This window comes from Dasypus novemcinctus, chromosome 19 (genome assembly GCF_030445035.2).
Source record: "Dasypus novemcinctus isolate mDasNov1 chromosome 19, mDasNov1.1.hap2, whole genome shotgun sequence".
Taxonomy (NCBI): domain Eukaryota; kingdom Metazoa; phylum Chordata; class Mammalia; order Cingulata; family Dasypodidae; genus Dasypus; species Dasypus novemcinctus.
Genome location: NC_080691.1, coordinates 65,142,580 through 65,169,960, shown reverse-complemented (window position 1 = coordinate 65,169,960; position 27,381 = coordinate 65,142,580). Strand labels below are relative to the sequence as shown.

The 27,381-nt window shown below is 37.9% G+C and overlaps 1 long non-coding RNA gene across 1 annotated transcript; it reads left to right on the top strand.

Moving 5' to 3' along the window:
- Window positions 1–1,007: 1,007 nt before the first annotated feature.
- LOC101413947 (uncharacterized) lies at window positions 1,008–26,194 on the top strand. Its single transcript, XR_188288.5, has 4 exons — window positions 1,008–1,372; window positions 4,696–4,786; window positions 14,143–14,238; window positions 21,554–26,194. It is a non-coding gene; the product is annotated as an uncharacterized lncRNA (long non-coding RNA).
- The last annotated feature ends 1,187 nt before the right edge of the window (window positions 26,195–27,381 follow it).

Below are 27,381 nucleotides of genomic sequence, written 5' to 3'. Positions count from 1 at the left end.
AGACTTGGTATGAGAAAACTGGTAATCTCAATTCTCATGATAGACACAAGAAAAGTGAGGAAGAAAAGAAATGTTAGAATGTATTCTGACTGGGCAGGTGCAACAGTAATTTCCATCTTTTGCATGATCTGACTATCATTTGCAGTTCTGAAATTATGAATCATATTAAATACAACGAAATAACAAAAATAAATAAAACACCCAAAGTATATGAAAATGTATTCACTTCAAACAGAATAAAAAGGAAATTGTAATTCTGAAATCATTCATGTAATTATAAAAACCAGATAAAATTAAATACAAATTATTTTAAGAAACAGAAAATATAAAATTAAAGGAACTAATTCATATAAATCTTTTAAAATAAGGTAATTCAGAAATGAAATATAGTTTAAATTATATAATTGAAAATGATTTTAAAGATAATTGATTATGAAAATAATACACATTTGTAGCGAATGACTAGATTTTAACAAGGGGTTGGGTTAGATGTATCCTTTCTCTGTAAGAGCTTAGATTTTTAAAAAATTCAAAAAGATGGAGAAACAAAATAGAGATGGTCAATTTCTATAGAAGTAATGAGAATACTTCTGATAACTTCTTCTATAGATTAGAAAAAAACATTATCCATTGGCTCAGCGAGGTCAGAATCCGGTGCCAGGCTGTCTATTTTTTTAATACTGGCTCCATTATATGCCTATTGTGTGACCTTGGAGAAGTCACCGCACCTTTCTGGAATACCCCATCTGTAAAAGCAAACTTAATAATTGATTTTTTGCAGATTAAGTGAAGCAATGCCTGTAGATTAGGTAATAATCTAGATTTTACTATGCTGGAGGAGAGGAACTTTGGTGCCATAAACGATCTTTTCATGGTATTGGACTTAAGTTAGTGGAAATGTATTTTTCAACCACATTTTATGCCTCAATAAAAGTTTAAGTCAAAACAATAAATGAAGAAAATAAAAAATAAAACAGAGGCTGCGGGAGAAGGTAGACTCGCGGGATTTGGGCGAGCGCTCCTCCCCCCGCCCACTGTCCCAGTGCGCCTCGGCGAAACCGAGTCCCAGCCTTCTTCTTCCTCTTCCTCTTTCCCCGTCACTCCTCCTTCTCCCGCCCCCCTCCCACCCCCCGCTCCTCCTTTGTCTTCTGAACCTCAGCCGTAGGTCCAGGCTGGTGCCGGGACGCTTCTGGGGAGTCGGGTACTGCGGGCAGCCAGCCCTTCCCCCTCGGCTCCCGCCCCGCCGCCGCCTCCCCTCGCCCTCCTCCTCTCCCCTCCCTGCTTTTCTGTTTTGTCCTACTGCCCTCTCCTAGCCCGGCTCCCAGGACGACGTCTGCAGAGGAAGATTTTGGGATCCTCTGAGGAAATTGAGGTTGGTGTTCCTGGGGAGCAGAGCGGCAAGGGCCAGACTTATTCTCTCGATTTAGCGCCGAATCGTCTCCCGCAGCCAAACCGCCTTTTGGGAGCCCCGGGACCTCCGTTCCGAAAGGCCCTTCCAATCCCACGGGGGAGGGATGGGATGGGATGGTAGGTCTCGGGTGGCTCGGGCAGGGTGGCGCTGGGAGGAACCAAGGGTGAGGACGGAGGAGGCCCCACGCTGTGGAGTGTGGGGGAGGGTGGATCTGGGGTTGATTGGGGGCTGGGGGCGCACAGCGGGGTGTGGGGGTGCAGGTGCGGCTCTTCTGGGCCGTCAGAGGGTGGTGGCTCGCACTGGCATCGCCGAGGCCCAAAGAGGACGAGCTCTCATTCTGCTCGCTGGCACTAAGGCGTCAGGTGCGGGTGACCGCACAGGTGGTGGGGCGACGGTGGGTACCTCTCTTTGGAGAACGGAGTGGGGTGGGATCAGGCCGCTACCCATCCCGCTGTCTGGAAGGGGTTCCCAGAGGACTCTCCCGGAACCAGGCTAAGAATAAGTCCATGCTTTGAGCACACATTGGCCAGTAGGGGGGAAGGAAAGGTGGACACCAGCTCCCTCTGGAAAGAACAGGCACAGGCCCTGGGGAAGGAGAGCGTGTAACTTTCCTGGCTTATGACCAGCTTGGCACGGGAGATTCTAGCCTCGCTGCTTTTTCTCTGAGTGCTTTGTCATTTTTGGGGCTCAAGGGTCAGGGTGATGGAACCAGGGTCCCTCAATACAAGGAGAATTTGATGGTGAGGTGCACCTCACATGGAAAGGCTGTGAAACCTGGCACTGTGCAGAGAAAGGCCCAGGCATATGCTCTGCCTGGCTTCCCAGCACCCCTCAGGAGAGCCTCAGCAGGTTCTTCCCACTCCCAGTCCCAGCTCACTGCCTTTCTTGGGGAAGGGGAGGTCACCCTGGTAAGCGGCTAGAACCAGAACAGGGGCTGTGGTGGGAGGGGACCACAGGTCCCCTTGCTGCCCAGCAGCCTTCCTGCAGGAAACTTCTCTGAAGCCCAGGTTGGTCAAAGGTGGGAAGCCCAGACAAGGGCACTGGCCCCTGTAGGAAAAAAATGGCTGTTAGAGCAGCGCTCCAGAGGCCCTCTATGTAGAGCTGCAGGGAAACAAGCCAGGCTGGACCAGACCCCTCTGGAGGAGGTGGTCCCAGACAGGCAGGACCTCCAGTTCTAGCTTTGTAGACACTCAGTTCCCAGTTTTATGCCTGTACAAGTGATTAAGGACAAGATAACCTTGGAAGGACCTGTTGTGCTCAGGGAACAGTGCTTCATAATGTGTGTACAGGCGGGTCTTGGAGTCTCACTTAAGATCTCCTCTCTGCTCTGCTTATTTCCTGGGATGGATGGTTCTAGAAGAGCTTTAGAAGGTAGTCAACAGGCCCCTAGCTTGAAGGTGGGTCTTAGGGGCAGTCTGGGCATTTCAGATCAGGGTCAGTCAGCCAGACCTGAATACTGGACTCTGAGAATCTGGTCTTAATAGATCCCAGTGTCCTTGTGCCTAGAAAGTCTGTCACTGGTTTTTCACATGCCTTTGCTAGTCCTTCGGGGCCTGGAGCCTTGGGAGAGGACTTTGCAGCATCCAGGTAGTCCATGAACTGTATTATCATACAGCTGTTAAACAGATTGATGAGCTCCAGGATGACTATGTGTTCACACTTGTCTAGGGCAGTCATGGTTTATGTCTGTTGTCTTACCTTTTCATATCACCCCCTTTCTCTGAGAATACCCTGATGTGACTATGTCATATGCTCATGCTATTAGGTCTATTATGGAAATTTCTTTAAGAAAGATTGACTTAATGACTGAATAACTTAATAACCTAAGTAAAAACTTCAAAATGCACACAAAATAAGATGCACAGTAAGATATAGACATATACGTTTGTACCTGGCTGACCTATTCATGCAAGAAGATGCCAGAAATTGCTAAGTGGATGTCTGGGAGGCACTGGAACTGAGGGAATAGGGGCTGGATGAGAGGGACACTTACCTTGAATTGTGTGCCATTTTCAATATTTGATTTGTTTTTTTATTAATATGAGTATGTACTTCTTTTCCACAAATATACATTAATAAAGATTATGGGGAGGAGTCAGGGCAGGTGGTTGACATATGTCCTGTTATGTGAATTTTCCTTCAGGAGGTCCTGTTTAGCTGGACATTCCCAGACAAGTGACCAAATTTTGGTTTTATGTTTATGAGACTTACTGGTATGTAATTTTCCATTCTATCTTTATCTGGTTTTGGTATTAGGAGAATGTTGACCTCATAGAGTGAGTTAGGGAATGTTCCTTCTGCTTTGTTTTCTGAAAGAGTTTGTGAAGAATTGGTTTCATTTTTTCTTAAATGTTTGGTAGAAAATGCCAGTGAACCTTCTAAATCCAGTCCTTTCTTTTTTAGAATGTTATTAACTATTGATTCAAAATTTTAATGGCAATAGGGCTATTCTGATTATCTGTTTGTTGTTGTGTGAGTTTTGATAGTTTGCATCTCTCAAGGGGTTTTGGGCTATTACATCTAAATTATCAAGTAATTGGACTTTGGTTTGTTCATAGTCTTCTTCAATTATCCTTTTAATATCTGTGGAACCAGTAGAAATGATCCATCTTCCATTCCTAGTATTGGTAGTTTGTGTCTTCTCTATTTTCTGTTTGATTAGCCTAGCTAGAGGTTTATAAGTTTTATTTATCTTTTTAAAGTATAAAGTGATGCTTTAGTTTGGGCATAAATTTTCATTTCTAAGTGATTAATGTGCAGGAGTTTAATTGCTGAATTGTATGATAAGTATTTGTTTAGTTTTATAAGAAATTGCTAACTAGGTTTCAAAGTGACTATACTATTTTACATTCCCTTAAACAATATATGAGAGATTCAGTTTCTCTGCATTCTCATGATCATTTGTTATTGTCGCTTTATATTTAAGTTGTTTTAATTGTGTGTATTTATATCTCATAATGGTCTAGTTTGCATTTCCCTGATGGCTAATTTTATCAAGCATCTCCTCATGAACTTATTTCCCATCCATATATCTACTGTGGTGAAATGTTTATTCATATATTTTGCCCATTTTCTAATAGGACTTTATTATGGTTGAGTTTTGAGAATTTTAGAAATTATTTTTATATATTCTAGGTATTGTTTCTCTCCCTCCCTCCCTCCCTTCCTTCTGTCCTTTTTCTTTCTTTTCTTTCTTCCCTGTATTACTGGGCCCAGGGATTGAACACAGGACACTCCCCAAGTTCTTTTTTTCATTTGTTTGTTTGTTTTATTTAATTTTTTAGGAGGCATCAGAAACCAAACCCAGAGCCACCCATGTGGGAAGCAGGCACTCAACTGCTTGAGCTCCTTCACTCCTGATGTCAGATGTTCTAGGTATCTGTTCTTTCTTTGTCTTATTAGAAGTTTGCAAATATTTTTCCCTGTCTATATTTTGCCTTTACAAATTGTCTCTTTCAGATCAGTCATTTTAACATTTGGTGAAGACCAGTGTATCATTTTTTTTTTTATGAGTCTCAATCTATGTACTCTCTCTTCAGAATGCCCCAGTCTTTCTCTTGCCTCACCTGACAACTCCACTGATTCTTCTTCTTCTATGTAATATACTTAAATTTTTTTCTTAATTTTTAAAGTGCCTTAGATGACATAAGTGTACCATTGAAAATATAGGGCTTTCCCATATATCCTACCCCCCACTTTACCCCATTAACAACATTTTTCATTAATGTGGTACATTTGGTACACTTGAAAAGATATTGAAGCATGATTTATAGGTTACACTATGTTTTATATTTTGCAGTGCACATTTTTATAGGTTTTGACAAAATATATCAGGATTTTATATTATTGCATTATCATGTGAATGAATTCCAGTGTCTCAAATATGCCCCATGTTACACCTGTTCTTCCCTCTCCTTCCCTCAGAAACTTTTCTAACCACTATCTTTATCAGTATTACAGGTTCTTCCATTACTGGAATAATAATGTCTTCTTTTGTCCATAGTTGCATTCTTCCCTTAATTTGCTCCCTCCTCTCTCTCTCATGATCAGACGAGATTGGGCATGTTCAGGGTGGTATGGCCATAGACCTTCCTCTGTCTTTTAGACTTTGCGCTTGTATCACTTACCCCACATTGATCTTGCTTCAACTACATCAAATATGTGCAAAACCTGACCACCTGGTTTTCCTAACTGTTCCTGTGCTGTCTAATCCATCATAACTCTCTCCTGTACTACTGTGATAGCTCCCTTACTGGTCTGCCTTTTTACATGCTACCCACTGTGATACATTCTTACCTGGAAACCAGAATGATCCTGTAAAAACCTAAGGCAGGTCTTCTCCCTTGTTACTCTTTACTGAAACCCTCCATCCATACCCAGCTTACAGTAAAATCCAAAATTCTTATACTGGACTACAAGGAACTCCTCAATATGTGCCCCAAGTTTTAAAAGTAGTTTTACTAAGATATATTCATATACCATACAATCCATCCACAGTGTAAAATGACATTTAGTATAATCACAGAGTTGTGCATTCATCACCACAGTCAATTTTAGAACATTTTCATCACTCCAAGAAGAAAAGGCCCATACCACTTAGCAGTCAGCTCTCAATCCTTCTATCATTCCCCAGCCCTACATAAACACTAATCTAATTCCATCTCTATAAATTTATTTGTATTTCCCTTTTATATAAATGAAATCATAGAACTTTGTGTCTGGTTTCTTTCACTTAGCATAATGTTTTCTTAAATATTGCAACTTTTTTAAATTAGGGAAGTTTTAGCTTTACAGAAAAGTCATGCAAAAAATACAGTGTTCTCATATACCCCTGTATTGTTGACACTGTGCATTAGTGTAGTGCCTTTTTATTGTTGATGAAAGAATATTAAGATATTACTATTGTCCAAAATATACATTAAGTGTATTTATTCCATATACCATCCTATTATTAACACTATGTAATAGTATCAGACATTTGCTATACTTTATGAAAGAACAATCTTATATTTGTACTATTAACCCCAGTCCATAATCCACAACAACATTCACTGAGTTCAATGAGCCATGTTTTGACTTCCAGCTTTCCTTCTAGTAGCATACACGGCCCAAAACTTTCTCTTACAACCACATTCACAAATTTAATCACCACTATCCATTTCCAAATATTTACAGTCAACCAATATAGAAACTCTTCAATTTTAAGCATCATCTCCCCATTCTTTATGGTGATTCTATCCCTTAGTAACTTATATTCTAGATTCTAAATTTATGAGTTTGCTTATTTAATTAGTTCATATCAGTGAGATTATACATTATTAGTCCTTTTGTATCTGGCTTATTTCACTTAACATAGTGTCCTCAAGGTTCACCCATGCTGCCGCATGCATCAGGACTTCATTCTTTCTTACAGTTGAATAATATTCTATCGAATGTATTTACCACATTTTGTTTATTCAGGCATCTGCTGATGGATATTTGGCTTCTCCATTTTGTCTATTGTGTTGTGAATATTGGTATACAAATATCTTTTGAAACCCTGATTTCAATTCTTCTGGATGTTTATTTAGAAGTTGGATTACCACGTCATATGGTAGTACTAAGTTTAAATTTTTTGTGGAACTTACTGTTTTCCATAGTGGATACATTATTTTACATTCCTACTAACAATTTACAAGATTTCCTATTTATTATATGCATCCTCACCAGCACTTGCTATTTTCCAATTTTCGAAATAATAGCCATTCTAATGTGTGTGAGGTAATAACTCATCATGCTTTTGATTTCCTTTTCCCTAATCTCTAACAATGGGGAACACATTTTCATATGCTTATTGGCCATTTGCATATCTTCTTTGATAAAATGTCTATTTAAATACTTTATCATTTTTAATGAGTTGTCTTTTATTATTGAGTTGTAAGATTTCTTTGTATATTCTCAAATATAAATGCTTATTGCATATATTTTCTTCTATTCTATTGGTTCCACTTCCTTGAAAATATCCTTTGATGAACAAATTTAAAAATTTTAAGCAGTCCCATTTATCTATTTTTTTCTCTTTTATTGCTTATGCTTTCATTGTGAAGTGTAAGAATCCATTGCCTAGCAGATGGCCAGAAAACAAGTGAAAAATTGCTCAACCTTATTGGCCATTACAGAAATGTAAATCAAAACCACAGTGAGATACCATTACTTGTGTCCCTTTGTGTGGACCCATTATTAGTATTGCTACTATTACGAAATGGAAAATTTAAAGTTTTGGAGAGGGTGTGGAAGAGGGAACAATCATTCAATAGTGGCTGAAATGTAAAATGATATAGCTGCCTTGGAAAACATTTTCATGGTTCCTCAGAAACTTAAGTATAGAATTACCATATGACCCAGGAATCCTACTTCTAGGTATATACCCAAAAGAATTGAAAGCAGGGACGTGAACAGATATTTGCATATAAATGTTCATAATGACATTATTCACAATTGCCAAAAGATGGAAGCAACCTATGTGTGCATCAAGAGAAGAATGGATACACAAAACATGATATATACGTAAAATGGAATATTTTTCAGCTATATAAAGAGTAAAGATTTGATAAATACTACAATATGGATGGACCTTGAAGACATCATGTTAATGCTGCATTTTATGCTTGATTTTAAACATATATCCTCCCTAATATAAAATAAGACTCCATTGCCTAATACAAGGTCCTAAAGATATTTCCCTATGATTTATTCTGTTTCATATTTTTAGTTATTATTTATAGTTTTCAGTTTATTTTGTGTATGCTATGTCCACTTTTATTCTTTGGCATATGTATATTCAATTTTTCCAGTACCATTTATTGAAGAGACTGTTCTTTCCCCTTTGAATGGACTTGGCACCATTGTCAAAAATTAACTGGACATGGGGAGCAGATGGAGATTAAATGGTTGAGCACCTCCTTCCCATGGTGCAGGTCCTGGGTCCAATCTTCAATACCTCCTAAAAAATTAATGGGACATCAAAAAGAGGGTTTATTTCTACACTTATAATTCTCTTCAGATAGTCTTATGTGTATGTTTGTCCTTGTCCAGTATCACATTCCTGTGATTACTGCCACTTGTAATAAGTTTTGATTGGGAGGTGTGAGTACTCCAACTTTGTTCTTTTTCAAAAGGTTTTTGACTATTCAGAGTCCCTTTCTGTTCCATATGATTTTTTTATTTTATTTTTTATTTTTATTAGCTTTTTTTAAAGGTAGATAGATCACAAATTCCAAAGTAGGGCCCATTGGCAAGGCACTGAACTCCAGAGCCAACCATTATTACTGTAGGATGTGAGTGGCTCCATAGTCCTCAGGAGTACCCCCATCTGGTGTTGTACCTACTTGGCTGTCTCTGAGATCTTTTTGAGATGTGCATAAGTGCAGCCCCTCTGATGACCTGACTCATTTATCTTTACCTTTTCCCCAATTTATTTATGGTCTTTTTCTAGTTGCAGCACCAGATGGTACTTGGTACTAATCCCTCAGCACTAGGGAGGCTTATTCCTGGGAGTCATGTCCCATGCTGAGGTGAAGGTAATGCATTTACATGCTGTTTGACTTAAAGAATGGCGATATTTGAGAAATATGGAGACTCTCAGAAGGTAAGTCTTAGGCACCCTGCAGCTCTAGAAATAGTTGAAATTTCAAGCACAGACTCATAAGTTTGACTTATTTTTCTTTAAGGATTTAAAATATGTTATCCTGCTGCCTCTTGTCCTCCATGGATTCTAATGAGAAATCAGCTGTTAATCTTATTGAGAATCCATTGTATGAACTATTTGCTTCTCTTGTGCTGCTTTAAAAATTATTTTTCATTTGTGTTTTAATGATTTGTGTTTAGATTTGGATCTCTTTGAATCTCTCCTGCTTGGAGTTTGTTGAATGTCTTGGGTTTGAATCTCTCCTACTTGGAGTTTGTCGAGTGTCTTGGGTGTGTAGATTCATGTCTTTCATCAGATTTGGGAATTTGGGCCATTACTACTTCAAATAATTTTTCTGCCCCTTTTTTTGCTTCTCCTTCTGAGAATCCTATGATGCATATGTGATGAAATACTTTAAAGCGGTTGCATTTTCATCTATTTAAATGTAGTGGAGACAATACACAGTATGTAGTTTGGGGTCAACCCAACTTGGGTGGAATTAAATTCTTGTGATTTTATATTTTCCATTTGTTAAATTAGAGCTAAACTTAACCTGTTTCTAGGATATGGAAATTACTAGTTTGGTGACTTTAGGCAAATTACTTGAGTTCTTTCTGCTTATTCCTCCCTTATAAAAGTGAGGATATATATTTTTTAAATACCTCCATCAAAGGATGGCTGTGAAATTTATACTCTTTAAAAAAAAAAAATTAAGTTTACCTTGTACCTCCCACACAATGGTCTGCATCCATGTTTATTCCTGACAACATGAAGAGCTGTACTCAGGGAGTCACTGTTTTTTTTAAAAGCAGGACGACAAGAATTACCCAGAAATAAGTTACATCCAAGATATTTCATTTTCCTTCATTGGAGAAGTGAGTTTTATTTCCTTTTTACCCTGACCCAGGCACAAACTCTCCAGGTGAGGTGCAGTATTTATGGATGATTTGCCTAAATCTGAAATAAATGGTAAAGAACACCAAAAAGAAAATGTCACATTAAAAATGCTCAATGGGAAGTGGTTGTGGCTCAACCAGTTGCATGCCTGCCTACCACATAGGAGGTTCTGGGTTTGAGCCCTGGTGCTTCCTAAAGAGAATGAGCAGATGCTGCATCTACCAAAATGAGCTAGATGCCATACCTGCCACAATAAGCTAGTCACTGCTCCTGCAAGTAGACACCACACTGCCACAACAGGCAGATGCCTAAATGAGCAGATGCCACAAGCCAGCAGATGCTGTAGCCCATGGGGAGTGGATGTGGCTCAGACAATAGAGCACTCGCCTCTCATGTGGAAAGTCCCAGGTTTGGTTCCTGGTGCCTTCTGGAGAAAGCAATTAAAGAATGAGCAAACAGATGAGAGAACTATCTGTGTGAGGGAAGGAATAATTTTTTTAAAAAAATGAAAGCTAATCTGTACAGTGTGAATTCCTAGTGTACATTAAAGATAATTCACCTGCACCAAGGGCAGAGAAGTGAGTGATTCGCAGCTGATCCAGTAGGCAGAGATGATTCTCATTTTCATTCTCTATCCTCAGTCCCTTTTATCCTTGACTCCCATCCCTTCAACTCAGAACCCATTTGCCATCAACTTGTGCTCCTTTCCACACTGCATTAGATGGCTCACTGGAGACCTTAAACCTGTTAAGTATAGCTTCAGTTTAATTTAACAGGTCACGACTCATACAAGTCAATATGTTCTCTACAATTGATTTACAGAGCATAGATGCATGAGAATTACATAAAGAAACAAGTAAAAGATATTATTAATAAAATATATAGATGATAGACAAGGATTCCAGGAGAAAACTTCAGATTGGGCAGAAAGAGTAAAGAGCAGTGTGCATATTGCCTGCTCCAAGTCTGAAAGGAAAAGGACTGAGGGCCTCCCTGTCTTATCTCAAGGACTCTGGGCACTGGGGTCTGCCAGGCTAATTGCCTCACACTCCACAAATGTAGGAAAAACCTGCAAGAAAGGAGGTGGCCATGAGTTGCTGGGTCTCTGGGGGAAAGAAATTACTTGCTTGGGATATGGATCCATAGACCCAGCACCCTCTACTCCCTCAGAAGCTGAACACACAAGGCAAAGCTGGATTCATGATTGTCTCCTCCAGATTATCCAGGAAACCCAGTGAGAAAATGCACCAAAACCTGGGAAACAGACACCTGGGTCCCAAATAAGGCATCTTCTTCTTGCTGCCGTGCTAGGCTGTGTGAAGGTTTGGGAGACTCATTACCCGCTTGCAAAGATGACAAGAATAGGATTCTTTCTTTCCTGCCCATTTCTACTTCAAGGAAAAGAAAGGGGAGCTCTAACTGGCCTCCTGAAGCCGGAGGCAGGAGAAACCAAGTTGACAATAGGGTTATACCCCTCTTCAGGCTCCACAGTGGAACTTACTGTAAAGTGTACACCTTTGTAATTCCTCATCCTGGAACCTTCCCCTCACACCCAGCAGGTCCTGGGCCTTTAGCTTATTTGAGGAAAGCAGAGATCAAGGAAGTGATTGCATTATACCCCTAGACAGGACAGAATTAAGGTCCTACTAGGGTTATGTGAACATTGGCTACTTCTTGAGAATGTGTTTTTTCCAAGCCAACTTTCATTTACTGTATCCTAAGATCATGGATCCTGATACAGAAAACAGAACTTGTTCATGGCCCAATAGTTCCTTGTTCAGCAAAACTCTGGGCAATGAGGAGGGATCCCTAGAAACGAGGCCATTACTTGTTCTCTGTACTAGAGATGGGGTTATTTGACTAAAGGATTGGACAGTCATACATCTAAATATGGCATTTTCTGTCAGTGGTACTGATTCCTCTCATTGCAGTAAGTGGGCTCTGCTTGGATGGGCCCTGGTGCTATAATTAAAAATGAGGACTATGGCACTCCTAAACATTTTGAACAGAATTGCCAGAACTAGCAGCTATGTATAATGAGATTACATAGAGATTAAGAGGCAAAGAATTTTCTTGTCTGTTTTGTTTATTATTATTTGAATAATGAAAATAATTAATGGTTGAAGTGATGAATGCACAGCTATATGATTATAACTGATACCATTGATTGTACACTTTGGATGAATAGTCTGCTTATTTATATGTATTAATATAATTGATTTGTCAAAAAAATAAGGACTATGGTATCTCCAAACTTAGGGTCATCCTTAATGGTTCAGGAACACATACTGACCATAGGGGTGCTGTGACTTCAGGGGCCCCATTTTGTTGGGACCAAGCTTCCCACCTAGGTGTTTGTGGTGCTAGGGATCCTACTTATTTCTTCTCTCATGCCAAGTACTCTAGAGGGAAGTTTGGAATTCTCTGCTGCCAAGCTCTGGTTGCTGCTGAAACCCCCAATATGGAAAGATGTGGGGTAGGGCTGCCAAATGTTGAGCAGCACTGCCAGTAGTCAGGCTCTGAGCAGCAGCTCTATGTAGGTGGCAACACAACCCTTCATTTTTTTTCTGAAAAGTGGATATTTTAAGCATTAAATGTTTTAATTCTGGAGATCAAATCCTTCACCCTGGCCAGGGTTTGCTCTTGCTACTAATTGTAGGTTGCAGTTGTTTGCTTAATGACATTTAAAAAAATTAATTTATTGAAATATATCACCCACACATAAACATACATAAACAATAAGTGTATAGTAATAGTTGTGAACTTACAAAACAAACATATATAACATCATACCAGACTCTCATAACACCCTACCACCAACACCTTACATTGTTGTTAAACCTTTTTAACTAATGGTTAAAGAGCATTGTCAAAATATTACCACTAACCAAAGTATTTTCCCACAACCCTTCCTATTATTATTATCTTTATGTCATTTATATATGAACATACATAAACAAGTAAGTGTATAGTAAAAGTTGTGAAATTACAAAGCAAATATGCATAACATCATATAGGGGTCCCATACATCAACCTTCCACCAACACTTTGCATTGTTGTGAGATGTTTGTTACAAATTAAGAGAGAATATTGTCAAAATCTTACTACTAATTATAGTCCCTATCTTACATTTGGTGTGTTTTTCCCCAAACCCACCCTATTATTATTTTTTAAATATATTTTTTGTGACAGAAGTTGTAAACTTATAAAACAATTGTGCACATGGGCAGAATTCCCAAGCAATACCCCTCTAATCAACACACCACACTGTGGTGGAACATTTGTTACAGATAAGATAATATCTTCTAATTGTTACCGTGTCCATAGTATACATTTGGCTCACATTTTCCGTACTGCCCCATTATCAACACAGTATATCTTTGGCATAGATGCAAGAATATTATATTATTACTGCTAACCACAGTCCATAGGTCATTACAGTTGTATTTTTACCATGTGTTCCCAACACCCCGCTGTACTGATATACATTTGCTCTAGCTCACAAAGGACACTCTTGCATCTGTACCATCAACCACAATTTTTATCCACCTCTTGGTTTACTGTGCTGTTCAGTTCCTAGATTATACTCTAGCATTCTGTCAATTGGCATTTACATCCCTAGACTACGATTTTCAGCCACATCCCCATTTATAAACTATTACTCACTACTTGTTACCATTCATTCTATACATTTCTACACTTTTACAGTAAACCTAATTAAAACTTCTACGTATATTAAACATCAGTAGTCCATCTCAGTCCTTCTTTTACTCTTATCTCCGTTAGTTATTTTGACTGTAGTTTCTAGCTTATTCAGTGCTTTAGCACAGGGAAGGAGATTCACGGTTTCTTACTACACCATTTCTGGCAACAAAAGCATTTCTTGGTAGTTTATATGTTCAATCAAATGGTTTATTTGAAATATATCATAATGCTTTTTGCCACATATATGGCTCTTGCAGCAATTGCATAATATTCATCAGAGGACTGGGTCTGCCATTTTCTTGTTTTTTTCTTGTGCTTGCAATATAAGAATCTTCAAACTTTGGCATTTTTTTTTTATCAGGCACCAATAGTTCTATTCTGTGAAAGTTAAATCTATTTATGTATATAGTACTTTTTTGTTATCCATGTACCAGCTGATAGACATTTGTATTTTTTATTCCAGTTTTAGCTGCCCTGAAATTGTGCTGTAATTCATTGCATAGACATGATTTCATTTGTCTTGGATGGATTTCTTGAGGTGAAATTAGCAAGGAATATGGTAAGTTTATATTTTTAAGTAACTGACAAAAATGTTTCCCAAAGTGGCAGCATTATTTTTTTATTCTCACAAGAAATATATGTAGGTTCCAGTTTTTTCCACATCTTCTTTAGTACTTGGTATTCTCTCTCTTGATTTTAGTCATTCTAGTGTATGTTTATGATAATTCATAGCTGATTTTAATTTGTATTTCAGTGGTCATGCTTAAGGCATTGACTATTTCTTCTTTGTTGAATGTCTATTCATGTTTGTCCATTTTTAAGTGTTGTTTGTCTTCTTATTTTTTCCTCTATTTTTTAAAATGTTACATTAAAAAAAAGGGAGTCCCCATATACCCCCACCCCCCTTACCCCACTCCTCCCACATCAACAACCTCTTTCATCATTGTGGGACATTCATTGCATTTGGTGAATACATTTTGGAGCACTGCTGCACAACATAGACAATGGTTTACATTGTAATTTACACTCTCCCCCGTCCATCCAGTGGGCCATGGCAGAACATACAATGTCCAGCATCTGTCCCTGCGATACCACCCAGGACAACTCAAGTCCTGAAAATAGTTATAAGAGTACTTTATATGTTCTGGGTACAAGTCTTTTTTCTGACATATTATTTCCAAATATTTTCTGTCAGTATGTGTTTTTTTTTTTAATTTTATTTTAATGAATTATAGACCTAATATAAGAGCTAAAGTGAGAGAGAAAAAAAAAACCAAGTAGATGAAAATATAGGAGAAAATCTTTGTGACCTTGAGTTATCCGAAGTATCTTAGATGTGATTTCAAAAGCTCAAATCATAAAGAAAGAATAAATTATTGGGCATTATTAAAATTAAATATTTTTGTGTCATGAAAGACACCATGATAGAAGTGTTCCAGAACTGGATTGTGGTGAGAAGGAATCAATGTAAGAAATATATTCACTGTTTAGAAAGACAGTGGCCTGAGAAAAATGCTAAATATTAAATTTGAAGTTATTCGTTGAACGATGTCTAAATGAGAATTTTGTGAGAGAGGAAGTGTCCTTGGTGGAAGCTGCAAGGGAGACAGACATAATAATTCATGAAGTTCTAACTTTGTTTAGGGTGCTTACTGTGTGGGTTTATTTTATTGATCTATGTTACACAAAACAACTAGGAGGAGATAATATTTAATATAATAACATCAAACATTAACAGTAAAACCTATTTCTAAAACTCACTCTAAATCTATCAAACTGAAAATCAAACTTTTACTAAATTGGCTGATTAGAGAAAGGGCATAAAGGGTTGAGTTCTGAGGCATCTCCATTTCTTTGGTATTATATCTTCTTTCAGTCACCAAATACCAGCTCTGCTGATGCTCAGGCTGAAACCTTCAGGTCATACATGGTCTTTGTAGCTATCAATTTTAGAATCTACAGCAAAACACAAGTTCTGGAATCTGGGGAAGCATGGTGATGAATGGTGCAGTAAGCTGTGCATGGTGACCCTACAGCCCTCTTCTCCAAATTAAGGACCGGTTGAATAGATGGCTGTGTAGCCTAGGGGCTTATATGGGAAGGGTTTCTGTTCCCTGGGGAAGAAGTTCTCAGAAAATCCTTCACTTCCTGTGCCTATTTTTACCAGCTAGTTCTTAATCTCCACTTGCATGTTCACATGACATAGCAGCTACCCTAGTGTTCCCCTTAGCTTTGCTGAATTTCTTAAAGTGCCAAAAAGAAAGCTAGAAAAGCAGTGGATTCCATATGTACTTGTCTCCTTTCCACTATTATTCTGACCTGCTCCACATTTCCTCTTGTTGCTCTTCATTTCTTTTTATTTCCCAAATCTCTTCTCTTGAACCTAGTATAGGATAATTTCTGGAACCACATTTGTTCTAGAACAGTGTTGACGGTTGGGGGAGGGGGAAGAAAGAAATTTATGTTTATCCAGTTGACCCAGTGCAGGTAACACCTATGTGGCCTGAGGAAATTTCACTGGGAAGGGTGTGAGTAGAGATTGGAAACAGGGTAGACCTGTCTGCCTGGAGCTGTGGGTTCTGAGAGGAGAAGAGAACCCTTGGCCCTGGGGTCAAGAGAAGCTGTGGTGGGTCTGTTGACTCCAAGAGACCAGGTCAGCAGGAGTCTGAGAGCCTGTGTGTGAAACAAGCCAGTCAATAACCCTTTCACAGAAGTCCTCTTGAAACCCTTCCAGGCCTTTTAAATAAATATTGAGGGTGAACTGGACAGCAATCTCAAATGGCAGCAATTTCAGGTTTTATTTCTAATCATAGGATGTGGGATTTGGGATTTGGGTAGAAGGTTGGAGCCTAGAATAAATTCAGGGATATGCACCCCACTGCACCTCTCCAGGGCACACTCACACCCCCTTCCTTGTTCCCCAAATTCACAAGCATACAACATAGACTTGCACATAGGCACTCCCTAGTCCCTGTACACAGATGCCATGTCCCCTTAAGGGAACACTGATGCTTACAAAAATTGTAGTTCTTTACCTGAAAAATCACATTCTTTAACCATACCCCAATTCTTGTTCCCACCAGGAGATGGAACCAGAATAACTTCCCAAAGCCAGCAAGAATGCTCTCGGGTTTTTTCTTTTTTTTTTTTTACAGTATACAAATATCACGTGAAAAATATAGGGGATTCCCGTATGCCTCACTCCCCATACCTCTCACATTTTCTCACATTAACCACATCATTTTTTAGTGAGGTACATCCATTGCATTTGATGAACACATTTTGGTGCATTGCCACTATGTGTGGATTAAAGTTGTACATTGCAGTTTATACTCTTTCCCACACAATTCTGGTCGTTGTGATAAGATTTATAATGGCCTGTATTTGTCAATGCAGTGTCATTTAGGACAATTCCCAAGTTCCCAAAAATCACCCTATTATATCTGTTTTTCCCTCTCCCTGCTTTCAGAACCTTCAGTGGCCATTGCCTCCACATCAATGATATGATTTCTTCCATTGGCTAGAATCACAATAAGTCTATAGTAGAATACCAGTAAGTCTACTTTAGTCCATAGTTCATTCCCCAATCCTTAGGATTCTGTGATGGTTATGTCCACTCCACCTCTAATTGAAAGGGGGCTGTGATCTATTCAGGCTGATGGATGGGACTTTCTTACTTGCAGCTGTAGATTTTTTCAGTTCCTTGGTATGGTAGTTGCCCATCATCACCTCCATGTTGTCCTAGGCAAGACCAATGAAGTGGAGATGAGGTGTTCCAATTCCAGTGAGATTCAGGGCCCAACTGGTACATGGACAGCCCAAAGATTTTAAGTCTCTTGGATATACACCTACCAACTCTAGTACTACTTTTAGGTTCAAATAAAAGGACAGTAGAGTCATGTGCATGGAAAAGAAAACTGAGTCCAACTCTGTCACTCTAGGGAGCATAAATTCCAAAGTATTGCCCACTGGAAAGGCAGCGAATTCCTGATCTATCTGCCCTGACTATAGCATCTGGATATCTCCAGAACCCTCAGGAGCCCCACTATTTGGGGTATTTGACTTTGACAGTCAAAGAGATCCTGCTTAGACATACGTAAGTGTAAACTCTGGAATGACCTCCCAACTCACTTTGAAGACTCTTAGCTATATAAACTCATTTGTCTTTCCTTTTCCTCCTTTTGGTCAAGATCTTTTCCAGTTGCATTGGTAGTTAGTTCTTGGTAGTAATCCCTCAGTGCCAGGGAAGCTCATCCCAGGGAGTCATGCCCCTTGCTGGGGGAAGGTAATATTTTATATGCTGAGTTCTGCTTAGAGAGAGGCCACATTTGTACAACAAGGCGACAAACTCTTAGGCACCCTACAACACTAGGCTAAGTTTCCATTTCCAGAGTAAAGGTTTTAAGCACAGCTATCAATATCAAGAGCCTCTCAGTGGACCATCCTCCTTCATTAGTCATTGCCCCAATACTTGGGGGATTCTTGCTGATATATTAGAGAATGTGGCAGAGCTCCCCAGAATGGGAATTTGATATTCCTTCAGTTATTGTGTGACTCTCTACCCACTGTGACAATGCACCATGAACATTTGAACCCATTCATATGCCTTATACATATGCCCAAGTGGGCTTCCTCCCATGTATCCCCCATCACTGGCACCCTGCACCATTGATACTCCCCTGCCACACTTGTAACCCATCTGTGATCCAAAACTTCTTCTTAAACGAAGGCAATGAAAGAGCCAAATACAATTAATAATAAAATGAATAATAATGATAGTTTTAAAAATGAGAAAGAAAATATAAAATTAAAAAATAATAAATAAGCATAAAAAATAAAATTGGGAATAGTAAAAATTATGGAAAAATATTTAAATTTTTTTGACATTTTGCCTTTTATCAGGATCTGTTGTCCTATATATGTACAGTGACACTGTCTTCTGTTTTTTCCCCAAGTGTCTTATTGTATATATTTACATTGTCCTCAAAGAAGTTTTAGGTTACAGAAAATTCATGCACATAATAAAGGGGACTCCTGTATACCCCAAATCCTCCCCCTTTTCTGCCTTCCACTATTAATAACATTTTATATGTAGATGATATGTTTATTACAACTGATGTACAAATATTCAAACATAACTACCAACCATGGTCAGTGGTTTTACATTATGATTTACATTTTGGACCTTACACTTTTAAAATTTTGATGGCACTTAACATGGCCTATACCAATCATTGCAAGATCATGTAGAACACTTCCATTGTCCCCAAAATGCTGCCTCTTCCATCTATTCTATTCCTCTCTTCCCCTCCTCTCAGACCCCTAGCATTCACCAAGCTTCTTACCTTACAGACCAGATTCATAGTTACTTGTGACAACACTGAGGGCTTGACACATTGTTCTGTCCTCCTGTATTGGGCAGTGCTCAAGCTTTTGATAGGCCCCTGCCCCTCTGCTTAAGAACATAGTGGACCTCCCCAGGATGGGAGTCCAGTACCTTCCTGCTCACTATGTGGTTCTCCACCCACTCATTTAATACTGTATCAAGATGAGCACTCTCACATTCCTTAGAAGCTTGCCCCAGGTGTGCCCTGTCCTGAATGTGCCCCATCTAATGCCATTAACAAGTACCCTCACTTGCCCTATTGGCTTAAAAGGGTATTCCCCAAATTGTAGTTTCAACCACATACCCACCAGTCCCCTGTGTTCACCTGCTCCCTCCTACAACCCTCCCTCCACTTCCACAGACAGCTCAACCCACTCTCCCCATCCTACCCCCTTACATACCTTCCCCTCCCCAACCCAGTAGTATCAATGCACCATTGCCATGCCCCTCCACTGCACAACTGCACACTTTCACCTTATCATAGATTTTGCCCATATGGGTGTTCATTCAACCTTCTCCCTATTTCCTGTAATCCTGTCTTCCAGACTCTAGCACTCTGAGTCTGTTCAATTTGCTTAGTTCATATCACGGAGGTCATGTAATATTTATCCTTCAGGGCCTGATTTTCTTCTCTGAATGTAATGTTCTCAAGATTCATACGTGTTATCCTGTGTGTTGACACTGTATTCCTTCTTACAGCTCAGTAATATCCCATTGTATTTACATACTACAGTTTGTTTATCCATTCATCTGTTAAAGGACATTTGAGTTTATTAATACTTTTGACAATAGTGAATAATGCCACTATGAATATTTATGTGGATATATCTTGCTTTCTGTTCTTTTGGGTATATACCCAGCAACAGAATTGCTGGATCATATATCAGGTCTATAGTTAGTTTTCTGTGGACCTGCCATGCTGTCTGGTACAATGCCTGCACTATTTTACATTCCCACCAGCAGTAGATGAGGGTTCCTATTTTTCCACATCCTCTCCAACAATTGTAGTCCCAGCCACAAGGGAAAGAGATGAACTAGATTAGAGAGGGGCCAGTGACACGCAGCTGATCAACAGGAATCTAGCAACTATAGAAATATAAAATCCCTGAGGAAAAGGGAGCAGATAGTTTTCTTTTTTTTTTTTTTTAACCCTCCCTCTCACCCTCCTCACCCTGCTGTTTTTGCTGTTTATGTCAATTCACTGTGTGGTCTTTTCTATCTATTTCTCTTTTTGTATTCTCTTCTCATCTTTCTCTAGGATTTCCTGGGATTCAATCTTGGTGACCTCTGATGTGGAGAGACGTTCCCTGTCAATTGTGCATCAGTTCCTGGTTTCTGTTGTTCTTCGCCTTGACTCTCCCCCTCATCTCTCTTTTCCCACCATCTCTCTTGCTGTGTGACTCACTTGCATGGGCACTGGCTTGCCACACAGTCACTCCGCTTGCTGTGTGGGCACTCAACTCACCATGTGGTCACTGGCTTGCTGTGCAGGCACTAGCTCACCATGCAGGCACACATGTGGGCACTCAGCTTACTGCATGGGCACTTGGCTCTCCATATGGGTACTCATCTCACCACACTGGGACCCATGTGGGCACTTGGCTCACCATGCAGGCACTTGGCTTGCCACAAGGCCACTTGCTCACTGCACAGACATGCTTTCTCTTATTTTTTACCAGAAGGCCTCGGTGATAGAACCCAGCTCCTTCCATATGGTAGGCAGAGGCATTATCATTTGAACCAGAGCTGCTTCCTGCAAATAGTTTTCTGAAGACTAATTAACCTAAGGTGACAGTTTAACTCAGTGGAGGGATTCTTGCTTTGCATATACATTGTCCCTGGTTCAATTCCTAGGTCTCCTTAGAGAAGTGATCCAGAGTGATTCAACTCAATCAGGGATTCAGTGGATACCTTATGCCAGGGAACATATAAATATTCTTTTTGTTTTTGTTTTTCTTGGATCTTTTTTTTATTTAAATATTCCTATTTTTCTTCCTTATTTTACTCAGTAAAACCCAGTACATCACCTGCAGAGGGCAAGCTGCAGGATTATTTATTAACACCAGCAGACTGAGAAGCTCTTTAGTAGCCTCAGTGGGAAGACTGGATTTCCTTGTCTTTTTTTAGTTGCTGCTCTTGTTTCTTGTTTTTCTGTTTCCTCTTTCTTTGTTTCACTTTTTTCTTTGACCAGTTTTTTTCTCTATGTTATTACTTTTCTTTCCCTTAGTTTCTATCTTCTGTTTTCTGTTGTTTTTCTTTCTTTCCTTCTCTTATTGTTTGGACTTCAGTTTTTCTTGTTTTTATTTCTCTTTGTATTCTTTCTTTTTTTCTGTTTTCTTTTCCTCTTTCCTCATCATTTCAGCCTAAAAATTCATTCTATATATATATTTCTTTAGTTTGTTTCTTTTTCATTGTTTCTATTCCACTTTTTTATTCTTATTCCTCTGTATTTCTTGTAATTTCTTACTCATGTTATTTATTTTCCTAGGTGTTGTACAGTTCTACAAGGAAATAGAATAAGAAGAATGAAGTGTCAACTTGAAACCTTACCACACACACAAATACTACAACAAAATAAAACCCTAGAGTAGAAAGAGAAGCTAACCAAACAAATAAACCCATCAAGATAAACAGATGCCTAGACATCAACAAAAAATTACAAGCCATACTAAGAAACAGGAAGAAATGGCCCAGTCCAATGAACAAACTACAAATCAGCAGGAGAAGCAGAACGTAGAACAACTAATTAGAGAAGTCCAAACGAATATCATGAATCAACTTAATGAAGTGAAAGAAGACATTAAGAATACACTGGGAGAACATACTCCAGGAATTGTAAACATACATAAAAACATAGATATGATGATGAATAGCACAGTACAAGGAATCGAAAATACACTGGATGTATATAACAGCATATCTGAACAGAGGGATCAGTGATATTGAAGACAGTATAGCTGAAATCAGACAGATAGTAGAACAGATAGCTAAAGAGAAAAAATCCAGCAGGGAAATAGTAATTTGAATGAAAACACAAATACACAAATGTAGACATTATGTGCAACATGAAATGCACAAACACATGCATTATAGGCATCTGGGAGGGAGAAGTGAAGGGAAAGGGAACAGAAGAAGTATTGGAGGAAATAATGGTTGAAAATTTCCAACTCTATTGAGGGACATGGATGTACATATCCAGGAAAGGCAGCAAACCTCGAAGAGTATAAATCATAATTTGCTTACCCCAAGACATGTTCTGGTCAAATTGTCCAATGTTCAATACAAAGAAAAAATACAATATCTGGAAAAAAGAGATTCATCACGAACAAGGGAAGTTTGATAAGATTAAGTGCTGATTTCTCATATGAAAACATGCTAACCTGGCATTCAAAAATGAGGGAGAATTCAAAATATTCACAGAAAAACAGAAATTGAGAGCTTGTCAATTAGAAACCTGCCTTCAAAAAATACTAAAGGGAGTTCAGCAGGTTGAAAGGAAAAAAACAGTAGAATTTAAGAACAGCTTAGAAGATAAAAAGAAATGAAAACAGTATAATGCATACATAAGTCTAAAGAAAATATGGCAAATTTAAGTAATTCTTTGACCATAACAACATTTAATGTTAATGGATTAAACTCTCCAATCAAGAGACACAGATTGGCAGAATGGATAAGGAAATAAGACCCATCTTTAGGCTATCTATAAGAAGCCCACCATAGATGCAGGAATGCAAAGAAGCTGAAGGGAATGTTTGAAAAACAAGTTTACTTGCAAACAGTAACCAAAAAAATTTGGGGAATAGCTATACTAATATCAGACAAAATAGTCTTTAAATCTATTGTAAAAGGCACAAAAGGGCAATATATGTTGATAAATGTACTAATCTATCAAGAAGAAAGAACAATCATAAACATTTATGCACCTAACCAGTGTACCTCAAAATACATGAGGCAAACATTGAAAAATCTTAAGTGGAGAAATACATGGCTCTACAATTATGGTGGGGGACTTTAATATACCATTATCACCATTAGGCAGAACATCTTGATAGAGAATCAAAAAAGATGTTGAATAACACATTAGAGGATCTGGACCTAATAGATACACACAGAACACTACCCCAAATAGAGTGGAATATCATTCTTCTTGAGTGCACATTATCATTTTCCAGGATAAACCACAAGCTGTGCCACCAAACAATTCTCACTGAATTCAGAAATATTGAAATTAGGCAAAGTAATTTCTCTGATCACCGTAGAATGAAGCTGTAAATCACTATGGGCCAGAGAAGCAGAGTGGGCACAAAGATAGGGAAGTTAAACAGCACACCCTTAGACAATCAGTGGGTCAAGGAGAAAATTATAAAAGAAATCTGTAACTGCCTTGAAATGAATGGCAATGACAACACAACAGATCAAAACCAATGGGATGTAGCAAAGGCTGTACTGAGATGGAAATTCATAGCTATAAATGCCAGTATTAAAAAAGAAGAAAAAGCTAAAACTAATACCTACCTGCACACCTGGAGGAATAAGAAAAAATGCAACAAATTAACCCCAAACAGTACAAAGAAGAAAATAACAAAGATTAGGGCAGAGCTAAATGAAATTGAAAATAATAAAGCACTAGAGAAAATAAAATCAAAAGCTGGTTCTTTGGGAAGATTAATAAAGTTGGCAAACCCTTAGTTAGACTGACAAAAATGGGAGAACATGCAAATAAAAAAAGAAAAGAGGAAGGGGATATCACCTTGACCCCACAGGAATGAAGATTATCATAAGAACATACTTTGAAAATTGTATGCCAAAAAGATAAATAATTTAAAGGAAATGAGAAACACACAAGCAGCCTTCATTGACAAAAGAAGACAATGATGAATTCAACAGACCAATCAAAAGAAATGAAATTAAGTTAGTCATCAGACAAATCTCCCACCTAAGAAAAACCAAAGATCAAATGGCTTTATAAGTGAATTCTACCAAGCATTCTGGAGAGAATTAACACCAATCCTGATTAAAATCCACTAAAAAATAGAAGTGGAGGGAACCTTGCCAAACTTATTGTGCAATGCCAACATTGCCTTAATACCAAAGTCAAACAAAGATGCCAGAAGTAAAGAAAACTGTAGAAAAATCTCTCCAATTAACCTAGATGCTAAAAACCTCAACAAAGTCTTGCTAATTGTATTCAACAATACATCAAATGAATTATATACCCTGAGCAGTTGGGTTTCATCCCTTGTATGCAAGGATATTTCAACATAAGAAAACCAATGTAATACACCAAATAAATAGATTGAAAAGAAAAAAATACGTAATCATCTCTATAGATGCAATAAAAGCATTTGACAAAGTACAACACCCTTTTCTAATAGAAACACTTCAAAAGATAGGAATAGAAGGAACCTTAATATGATAAAGGGTTTTTAAGAAAGACATACAGCTAACATCATATTCAATAGTGAAATCCTAAAGGCATTCCTTCTAAAATCTGGAACAAGGCAAGGATGCCCGCTGTTACTGCTCTTATTTAACATTGTATTAGAAGTCCTTGCTTGAGCACTTACACAAGAAAAAGATATAAACATCATCCAAGGTAGAAAGGAAGAATTAAAAATTTCACAATTTTCAGATGATACAATCCTATACCTTGAAAGTCCTGAGAAACCTAGAACAGAATATAGAGCTTATAAATAAATTCAGTAAAGTGGCAGATTATGAGATCAATGTGCAATAATCAGTAGCATTTCTGTGCATCAATAATGAGCTGCCTAAGGAAGATATTTTAAAAATCCAATTTGCAATAGCTACTAAAATGAAATATCAAGGAATAAATTTAACTAAAGAAGGAAATAACTTGTTTGCAGAAATCTACATAATGTTGTTAAAGGAAATCAAAGAAGGCCTAAATAAATGGAAGAATATTCCTTGTTCATGTATAGGAAGACTAAACATCATTAATATATCTATCCAAACTGATTTACAGATTTAATGTAATCTCAATAAGGTACCACAGCATTTTTTTACTGAACTGGAGAAACTAACTGAAGTTTATTTGAAAATGAAAGGGACCATGAATAGACCAAGACATATTGAAAAAGATGAAATGGGAGGAATCACCTACTTGAATGTAAAACATTATACAAAACTACAGTTGTGAAAAGTGCATAGTGTTGGCAGAAGGATAAACATACTAATCAGTGAAACCAAATTGAATTCTGATATTGGTCCTTGCATATAGTCTACTGATATTCAACAAGGAAACCAAGCCCATTTAACTGGGAGAAAATGGCCTCTTCAACAAATATTTGGATAACTAGATATCCATATCCAAAAGAATGAAAGAGGAAAACCATCTCACATCGTATACAAAAATTAACTCAAGGTGGATCAAGGATCTAAATATAAAAGCCAAGACCATAAGATCTGACAATTTCATGAACTTTACATCGAAAGCATGAGCAACAAAAGAAAAAATAGACAAATGGAACCTTCTCAAACTTAAAAACTTTTGCACCAGTTAATTGCTGTCCGGTAAGTTGGACTCACCCAGGACAACTAACAAGAAGATGATGGACAATGCATACCCCAAGGAACAGAGAGAGTCTGCAGCTACAAACAAGGTAGTCCAATCCATCTGCCACATGGGATGTAAGCCCCCTCTCAATTAGAAACAAAATGGGCATCACCTTCCCAGAATCCTCAGAATTGGGGAGTGAATGAAGGACTAGCATAGACTTACTGACATTCTAGTATAGACTTTTGGTTTTAGCACTGGAAGAAATTTTATCATTGATGTGAAGGCAGTGGCAACTGGAGGTTTGGGGGCGGGGGGACAGGTGTAATATGGGGACATTTTCAGGACTTGGGAATGGTCCTTAAAGACATTGAAGTAACAGATACAAGCCATGATATATCTTGTCATAACTTACAAATATACATGTGAGAGAGTGTAAACTAAAAGACAAAGTATTACACTTAGTGGCAATGCTTCAAAATGTGTTCAATTGTAACAAATATACCACACTAATGAAGGATGGTATTAATGTGGGAAAATTTGAGAGGGGTTGGGACATTACATTTATGTAATCTCAGTATCTTTAAAAAAATAAAGTATATTAAAAATTAATTTCTGAAGAAAAATGATTGCTATTAGCATAAATTGGAAAGTAATATAAATGTACAAAGAAATCGTTTTACAGTCATTGTTTATGGGAAGTTTGGCATTGAGATTCATTTTAAACAATATAGTTTTAAATGTATGAGTCAAGGAGGGAATAGATAGGTGTAGAAACAAATTGAAATGAAAAAATTTGGAGCACTAGCTCACACTCTAAATGAAAGTGATTTCTAATTCCAAAAAAAAACATATTTGAATGTTTATGTGAAATATGTGTGGTTATGCATGTTATTGAGAAAATTTAAAATACTATCTCACTTCATATAATCTTAGTTTTTTGACATGCCAAAAGATCACATAATGCAAATAAATTAAAAATCATGGAAATATTTTGAATGGTAATATTGGAATCCATAAGGAAGTTAGATATATTAATAATGGGCATACTAGCCAAACTTGGTAGGAAGAACTCATGCAGTAGGAAATGTAACTACGAAGTTTACAGAATACAGTTTAAAATGATGAAATTCATAATGCACTCATGCTCACTGTTGGTCAAGGAAATGCTAGAAATAGTAATACTTTTTGTAATAATATAATTACAGGAAATCTCTTGCCTAAGTTAATGTGATTTTAGTTTTTATGGTAGTGATTCTTTTTTAAAGAAGCCTTTTTTATTTCACTTAGTGTTAGATTTATTTTCAAATTTAAAAGAAAATATTTACTTCATACCAGTATTTCCTAATATTCTTATATTACATAACCATGATACATACATACTAACTAAGAAATTAACAATGATATAGTTGTATCTACACAATTGCAGATAAGGCTTTGGTATTAAGGTAATGTTGGCATCATAGAATGAGTTCAGCAAACAGGGAGGTGAAGATGGTCATCCACCACAACAGGGAACCAAAAGTTCCTATAACTCAGAGGAGGAGAATCGCATCCATCAGCCATGTGGGTCTAAGCCCACTCATAGAGATGGAGTGGACATCACCATCTCAGGGAATGCTTTGCAGGAAGGATTTAAAGATTATAAGAGGATACTGGAAGCTGATGGATTTGTTCACAATCTTCATTGTGGCTATGATAAATGGTACACAAATAATTTATTACCAAATTGGAACAATGTAGGTAGTTTATTGCATGTAAATTATAACTCCATAAGGTGTTGCAAAAAAAAAAAAAAA